This window comes from Anomaloglossus baeobatrachus, chromosome 4, assembly GCF_048569485.1.
Source record: "Anomaloglossus baeobatrachus isolate aAnoBae1 chromosome 4, aAnoBae1.hap1, whole genome shotgun sequence".
NCBI lineage: Eukaryota > Metazoa > Chordata > Amphibia > Anura > Aromobatidae > Anomaloglossus > Anomaloglossus baeobatrachus.
The window spans coordinates 577856324-577864600 of NC_134356.1; the positions used below are offsets into that span (position 1 = coordinate 577856324).

The following is an 8277-nucleotide window of genomic DNA, read 5'->3' on the forward strand; positions in this document are numbered from 1 at the left end:
TTTGGTTATAAACGTATATATCTTCAAATCCAGAAAACCATTGAAAAATGTGTACTTTATTGTATTGTATTGTATTGTATCATTGTTTTTTAATTGTATATGTCGCGGGCGGGGAGGAGGGTGTCAGCACACCACGCTCACCCCTTCTGCTCGGGTCCGGCAGCTGCTCCTGGTGGCTCGAGCCGTGGGCCGGATCCCGGGGTTTCTCGAGCGACACTCCTCGCCCGTGAGTGAAAGGGGGTGTTTGTTGGGTGTGGGGATTGTTATAGTTCGTGACGCCACCCACGGTTGTGGTGATTGCACCACCGCTGCTCAGTATGGGGGTCCCGGGGATGGTGATGCGGAGCAGCCAGGTGTTGTGTTGCCCCTCCGTGGGTAGGGGTTGGTGATCCCGGGGCCCGGTGATGAGATGTAAAGTGTAGGGCCTGGAGGGCGCAGGGACGCGGGGCAGCGCTGTGCCTTGCGGCACTATGGTACTCACTCAGCCTGACACACGGACACAGTTTGCACGGTAAACCAACGGCTGGTAGGACGGTCCCACAGACGGCTGCACCTGCACTCCTGGTAGGTGACGGTGATGTCCCTCTTCCTTGCACCTGTGTTGACTGATGGTAGCGGTGGATTCCCTCCGGTTACCCGCTCCCCGGCTGCAATCTGGGCCGGAGGAGCTCTACACTTTGCCCGCAGGCGCTGGCCCTGAGAAACTTGTGCCGTGGCGGTGGCGGTGTCTCTCCAATACGGGTTGGACTGTTGCCTTCAATCGGGACTTGGTTGCTGGGGGAGCTGCGTCCCCGTCACTGACGGATTTGGCAAATCTGGCGACTCCTAGCCTTGCCGGGGTCCGAGAGGCCCCTGCCCTGGTGCTGACTGTCCTTCGGAACACTGCTCCAGACCACCGGGCACACAGCCAACGGGGTCCTTCCAGGAACTTCCAAACGGTCCCCCTCCAGACAGTCACCGCCGTTGCTGACCTTGCTGTTCTGGCCCTCACAAAGCTGGACCCTTCAGGCTGTCTTTCTCTTCTGTTACTTTGCTTGCTTTTCCTCCTTTACTCCTTTCCTTCCTTCACTTTCACTTAGTTGTTTACTTTTGCCCTGTCTAGACTACTCCTCCACTCCTTCCACTTCCTCCTCCCTGACTAGACTGCCTGGTCTCTTCCTGCCTCCAGTGTTGTGAGCTCCTTGGTGGGCGGAGCCAACCGCCTGGCCCACCCCCTGGTGTGCATCATCAACCTCTGGAGGAAGGCGACAAGGATTTGTGGTTAGCTGTGATGTGCCTACCTGGAGTGTGGGGTGTGGTGGTGTTGTGACCTGTGTCCCCTGGCTTGCCCAGGGCGACACATTCCCCCTTAGCAAAATGCAGACCGTCCGCGGGCTGCCGTCCTACACCGGTTTTATTTTTCTGTAAAAAGGGGATAACAGGTTAAGCAAAACATAAATAACATTTTTAATAACTCTTCCCAAGACGGGAGGCACATTTACTTAAACGTTGCAACGGTATACGGTCACGGTTTCCGCTCTCTCCCACCCAAGCAACCTGGCCCTGATGCTGCCCCTAAAACCCAGGCAGCACCCCTTGACCCACAGTCCAGCACAAGTTACCCGAGCGGGATCTGTCCTTCCCCTCCAGAGGGTGGCCACCGGTTCCTTTGGTGGCTGGGCCCTAGCCTGCTCTGCTCAGGGCCCTCCCTCCAACCTGCCTCTCCGGAGGCGGCATAGCAGAAACGGTAACGGTACCCAACATATTTACAAGCCACTTAACGTTTGTGGTGCCCTGCAAGTTCACGGGCTTGTCCATGGATAGTTCCCATGCAAAACTTAAACGGTCCCCACGGGGACAACGGTGCCGGCTCCTGCTGGTTGCAAATCAACACACAAATCAGGTGAAGTACTCGGTATCATTTTCATTTTCCTTATCATTTCAAACTTTTTAAACTTTTTCAACTTTCAAACACACTGACTTCTGGTCCCAACGGGGACAACTTTTAGGCGGAGGACCGCCGGCTTAGCAGTCCATCCTCACTCGTGGGGCTCTAGTGCCACCTTCACATGGTGCACCGCTCTGGACCCCAATGGTAGCTCGCTGCAGGCGATCTTCTTCCATATTCATGCGGGCATGCACATCCGCTCTACACCCCTCTCGGGCATCGATCTCCCTGCGCAGCTGCTGTTGCCGTCGCTCCCAGCTGGGAGCACTTTCTTTTTGCTGCGGTTCAGCGTGTGCGAGGGACGGGCCCAGCCAGAGTCCCTCCGTGTCGGCTACGACCGGCACCTTCAGTAATGAGGGACCCCGCTGTGACATGGCCTGCTCTGCCTCCTGGCAGCTGCATCCCCGCCGTGCCTCCGGTGCATCTTTGCTGACGGGCTCAGCCTTTGACTTCTTCCATAGAAGCGGTTCAGGGTGGTCATGAGCTTCTGCTGCAGGTCGGTCCGCCGGGGCGGATTGGCAGAGTACCGCTACCGGTGGTGGTGGTAGCGGGCCTAGTGGCGGGGCAGCAGCAGCTAACGCGGGTAGCGGGAGAGGCAGCAGGGTGAACGGGTGTAGGCCGGGCCCCTCAGCCGCAGCGGCCGATCCCTCGGGAATACAGGGACGTGGGTCTCTTACCCGTTCCTCCAAATCTTCCTCCACCTCGCATCTCCACATAGCAGCCACCACTTCCACCATGTCGGCCTCCCGCTCCTCCAGGAGGAGCTGCCTGTGGACCTGCAGACGGCTGCTTAGCTGGACGGTCCGGACTTCCACCCACGCCGCCATGCCCGGCGCGGGGACCACGGTGTTGTTTGTCGGACTCAGCATCGTTAGCAGCGGCCTCCTCCAGGAACCAGTAAATGGCCGCAGGGTCCTGGCGTCCCTGCTTCCATAGCCGCGCTTACATGCGGCCAGCCGCCATCGCGTCCCCCTTAGCTCTTTCCGGCCCCTCCTCTCTCGGGGCGGGGTTTTGGCCTTCGCGCCTCTACTGCTCGAGAAGACGCTCGAGCGGGAACTTTTCGCGCCAAAGATGGCGGCTTCTGAAATTTTTCTGCCGGATGCCTCCGGCGGTAACAAGGCGCACCTCTACCTGACGGCAGAGCGGTAAGATCCTGTTCGTGACGCAAAGTTGTCGCGGGCGGGGAGGAGGGTGTCAGCACACCGCGCTCACCCCTTCTGCTCGGGTCCGGCAGCTGCTCCTGGTGGCTCGAGCCGTGGGCCGGATCCCGGGGTTTCTCGAGCGACACTCCTCGCCCGTGAGTGAAAGGGGGTGTTTGTTGGGTGTGGGGATTGTTATAGTTCGTGACGCCACCCACGGTTGTGGTGATTGCACCACCGCTGCTCAGTATGGGGGTCCCGGGGATGGTGATGCGGAGCAGCCAGGTGTTGTGTTGCCCCTCCGTGGGTAGGGGTTGGTGATCCCGGGGCCCGGTGATGAGATGTAAAGTGTAGGGCCTGGAGGGCGCAGGGACGCGGGGCAGCGCTGTGCCTTGCGGCACTATGGTACTCACTCAGCCTGACACACGGACACAGTTTGCACGGTAAACCAACGGCTGGTAGGACGGTCCCACAGACGGCTGCACCTGCACTCCCGGTAGGTGACGGTGATGTCCCTGTTCCTTGCACCTGTGTTGACTGATGGTAGCGGTGGATTCCCTCCGGTTACCCGCTCCCCGGCTGCAATCTGGGCCGGAGGAGCTCTACACTTTGCCCGCAGGCGCTGGCCCTGAGAAACTTGTGCCGTGGCGGTGGCGGTGTCTCTCCAATACGGGTTGGACTGTTGCCTTCAATCGGGACTTGGTTGCTGGGGGAGCTGCGTCCCCGTCACTGACGGATTTGGCAAATCTGGCGACTCCTAGCCTTGCCGGGGTCCGAGAGGCCCCTGCCCTGGTGCTGACTGTCCTTCGGAACACTGCTCCAGACCACCGGGCACACAGCCAACGGGGTCCTTCCAGGAACTTCCAAACGGTCCCCCTCCAGACAGTCACCGCCGTTGCTGACCTTGCTGTTCTGGCCCTCACAAAGCTGGACCCTTCAGGCTGTCTTTCTCTTCTGTTACTTTGCTTGCTTTTCCTCCTTTACTCCTTTCCTTCCTTCACTTTCACTTAGTTGTTTACTTTTGCCCTGTCTAGACTACTCCTCCACTCCTTCCACTTCCTCCTCCCTGACTAGACTGCCTGGTCTCTTCCTGCCTCCAGTGTTGTGAGCTCCTTGGTGGGCGGAGCCAACCGCCTGGCCCACCCCCTGGTGTGCATCATCAACCTCTGGAGGAAGGCAACAAGGATTTGTGGTTAGCTGTGATGTGCCTACCTGGAGTGTGGGGTGTGGTGGTGTTGTGACCTGTGTCCCCTGGCTTGCCCAGGGCGACACATATATGTATGTAATGTTTTTCATGGTAAAACCTATTTCGTGCATGTAAGGTGCTGAAGTAATTTAAACATCTGTTACATTGATTAGCATTTGCATATAAGCTTTGCAGCACCATCTATCCAGTATCATGATTAAGGGTGAGTGCTTTCACCTGTAACGCATTGTGCTGGTCATTTCATTCTTTGTGTCTGCATGATAAAATAAAGACGTGATTTTTTTGCCTGAAGAGCTGGACATCCTCATCTTTTGCATTATTTTGGGCTGTGGCAGTGCCTGTCCGTGCTCCAGGACGAAATCAAGACTGAGCTATTTCCACGGTGAGCTGATTCATACTATTGATCTCAGACTATACTTTGGCACCCAATGAATTATCTTTACTTAATAAAGGTTTAACCTTTTGCCCCACACCAAGATGTGACTCTTTTACCCTTGAAAATGATATGCAGCGGTTCTATAGATCAGTCAGACTAAAAACTCACTTTGGCACAAATGCACTCCAGAGCGTACACTCACAACCACCCCTTAAAGAAACTAACATCAAAATATTGGGCCTTCATAACCCTAGTCAATTCATGCCACCTAAGACACATCATGCGGTGGAGACATTCATAGCTTTAGTTGACCGGGACATCAAAGACAACATACATTAACACGAATTGGGTTTTTACCCTTCACGTAACAATACCAGTGCTTCAGAAAAATTGGCCATTACATCCTTAAAAGACAACAAAGCGATAACGATAAAACCCGCTGATAAAGGGGGAGCAATTGTAGTCCAAAATACACATGACTACATCCAAGAAGTCAAACGCCAACTCAACGACACCAGTACATATTAAAAAATACCATCAGATCCAATATTTAAAATTCAACAAAAAATTCAAAACTTTTTATCTATCTATCTGGAGAAAGGCACTATTGACCAGACCACTCGCACTTTCCTCACCAAACTACATCCTATAACACCGTTTTTTTATACATTACCTAAAATCCATAAATCGCTGATTAATCCTCCAGGCCGACCCATCGTAGCATCCACGGAATCTGTACTTTCGCCCTTATCAATCTATTTAGAGAAAGTCCTCACTCCTCTGACTAAGAAAACCAGGTCCTTTATATTGGACACAAATAATTTTTTGCTAAAAATTAAAGACCTTAAAAAAGTCCCCTCCAGTAGCTTCCTCTGCACATGGGATGTGAGTAGTCTATACACCTCTATCTCACACCAAAAGGGCATTGAGGCAACAATATTAGCACTCAACAAAACCAATCTCAGCCAGGACTCCATAGATTTCACTGTAGGTCTTCTCGAATTAGTCCTTAATGAAAATTACTTCCTTTTCAAAGATGATTTTTATCTCCAGACACACGGGACCGCGATGGGATCGAATGTAGCCCCGGCATATGCAAATCTCTTTATGGACTACTTCGAGAACCGCTTTATATACTCCTATCCATCCTTTGATGAACTAGCACACCTATGGGTTCGTTATATAGACGATGTGTTTTGCATCTGGCAGGGAGACTTAGAAAGCCTACTATTGTTTGACAACTACATTAATATGGTGTGGCCAGAACTTAAATTTACACTCAGTTATCATCAGACGGAAATCAGTTTTCTTGATACATACATTAAAAAAGACATGGGAGGCAATCTTTCCTCAGACTTGTATCGCAAACCCACCGATCGGAATTGCATGTTACTATATGATAGTTGTCATCCCAAATCAACTAAAAATAGTCTACCCAGGTCTCAATTTAAAAGAATTACGAGGATAGTTTCGGACGAGACTATCAGAGAGCAGAGACTAGAAGAAATGTCTAACAGGTTTCTTGAACGTAATTATCCGGCTACATTACTCAAAACAGAAAAAAATAGAATAACAACATTCACCCCCCTAGAGAAAGACAGAACAACACTCGAGAGGGTACCATTCGTACACACCTATCATCCATCCATGGCCAAAGTTTATAGCATCATTAACCGACACTGGCCACTTCTGAAGAAAGCACACCCAGAGATAGGATCATTCATACTCCCTCCTATCATGTGCAAAAGAAGGCCCAATAACATAAGAGACTCTCTGGTCAAAGCAGATATTGGCAGTGATAAGAAAAATATACAAACTCTTATAGCACCAAGACGTACCGGGACTTTTCCCTGTTTAAACTGTCCATCCTGTTCAAATGTGATTAAAGGAGACCACTTTACACACCCTAGATCCGGCAAGAGTTTCTGAATAAAAGAATATTTTACATGCGAGAGTAATTTCGTTGTGTACATTATCAAATGCCCCTGTGGCCTATTGTATGTCGGAGAAACAATACAACACGTTGGTGACCGCATAGCAAGCCATAAGTCCACCATTAGGTGCGGGAAACTGTGGCTACCGATTCCCCATCATTTTCATGAAGCAAAGCATAATGTGGCACAATTGCGCTATCAGGTCATCGACAAAGTGCATAGACCAAGGCGTGGAGGCAATCACATTGAACTCCTCAAGAAAAGAGAGAGTTTCTGGATTCACAAACTGCAAACTCTTACACCCAAAGGATTGAATAGAGAGATAGATTGGTTAGCATAACTATAACCCCCCTTCTCTTTGTCTAGGTTTGTTTGGATTCATACTAAATTTGTCATGATATTCTTTGCAGAAAACGTGAAAAACACCATCCTCACCTTTCCTTCTTCCATCAACCACTCACTAATAGATGGTAACGTATTAAAGAGCACCCTTTACATAGTCATGTTATAGAATAAACTCACACTTATAGTATATTGGGACCCTTCCGTTTTGTGCATTAACCAAAAAAACCTTTTTTCCAGGTCATGCTCTCCTCCTAGTACCTCAAATACTAACATGTATTTCTATTGGACTTTGTTTTATAATATGGGGATAACTATGCAATGTACTATATTAACATTTAACTATGTTCTTACATACGGACTCATTATCTTGTAATAATATTTCTCACTACTCACTTCCATGCTTTTGGTCGCATCTATAATGCCCCCTCCTCGTTTTCTCGCATCTATACATTATACTAACAGCTGCTCCTTGGTAAACGTCTTCCCAGCACTTTTTTCCTCTAAGTATGACATTTGCTCTACTGCGCATGCGCGGGCGCTTCTATTAGAGCCCTAACGGTACCTACAATACACTAATATAAGCGCAGAGCGCTACTGCGCATGCGCCGACGCCGCACCATACTTCCGGGTTTGCGGTTTAAAAGCCCACTGATCCAGCTACACGTTGCAATAAGCCAGAGTCTAGGAAGACGGCCGTTAAGGTATGCAACTTCTTTCTCTGCCTCTGTATCTCCTGCACTTTTACTCCTGCATTCTAACATTCCTCCCTTTACATTTTAGAGGAGTCAGCACCCCTCCCCCATGTATTCATCTTGAAATCCACAGGTAATATGTACCACTCCATGAATTGCCTCCAATGTTATGTCCTCCCTTTCCTTCCATGAATCTTAGTTGTTGCTAACCTTACATCATTATTTCAGATGTGAATAAGCTCCATAATTTTCTAAGTGGATTCCCACAGCACATTACGTATTCTACTTACTACAAATTCAAGGTATTAGCAACAACTTAGCATGCACTATATGGGAATGTAGTATACTGGTTTTTACCGTACTGATTACAGCTTGTTGCATTTTAAGGGACCACTAGCAAAAAAACTCCCCTTCTACAAGTCATTCTATATTAACAGACCTTTTGAGAATACCAGTAAGGTAATTTCTTCCTTTTAGTGTTATAATTACTCTAGTACAAACTAGATTCCCATATATTTATACTCTTTTACCTACAGGACTTATATTCTGTGACCACCAAAACAAATATCCCTAGGGTTGACTTCCTCATTAGCACTACCCCTGCATCAACAATTCTCTGAATAAACTTATTCTTCCTTATATGGAGGTATGCTACTG

The 8277-nt window shown here is 49.8% G+C and overlaps 1 long non-coding RNA gene across 1 annotated transcript in view; it reads left to right on the forward strand.

The window, feature by feature from the left end:
- LOC142301851 (uncharacterized) overlaps positions 1 to 7922 on the forward strand; it is a 78280-nt gene extending 70358 nt beyond the window's left edge. The window contains exons 4-6 of the long non-coding RNA XR_012752894.1: positions 6994 to 7053; positions 7709 to 7753; positions 7849 to 7922. This is a non-coding gene — a long non-coding RNA (uncharacterized LOC142301851). The remainder of the gene's footprint in view (positions 1 to 6993; positions 7054 to 7708; positions 7754 to 7848) is intronic.
- The last annotated feature ends 355 nt before the right edge of the window (positions 7923 to 8277 follow it).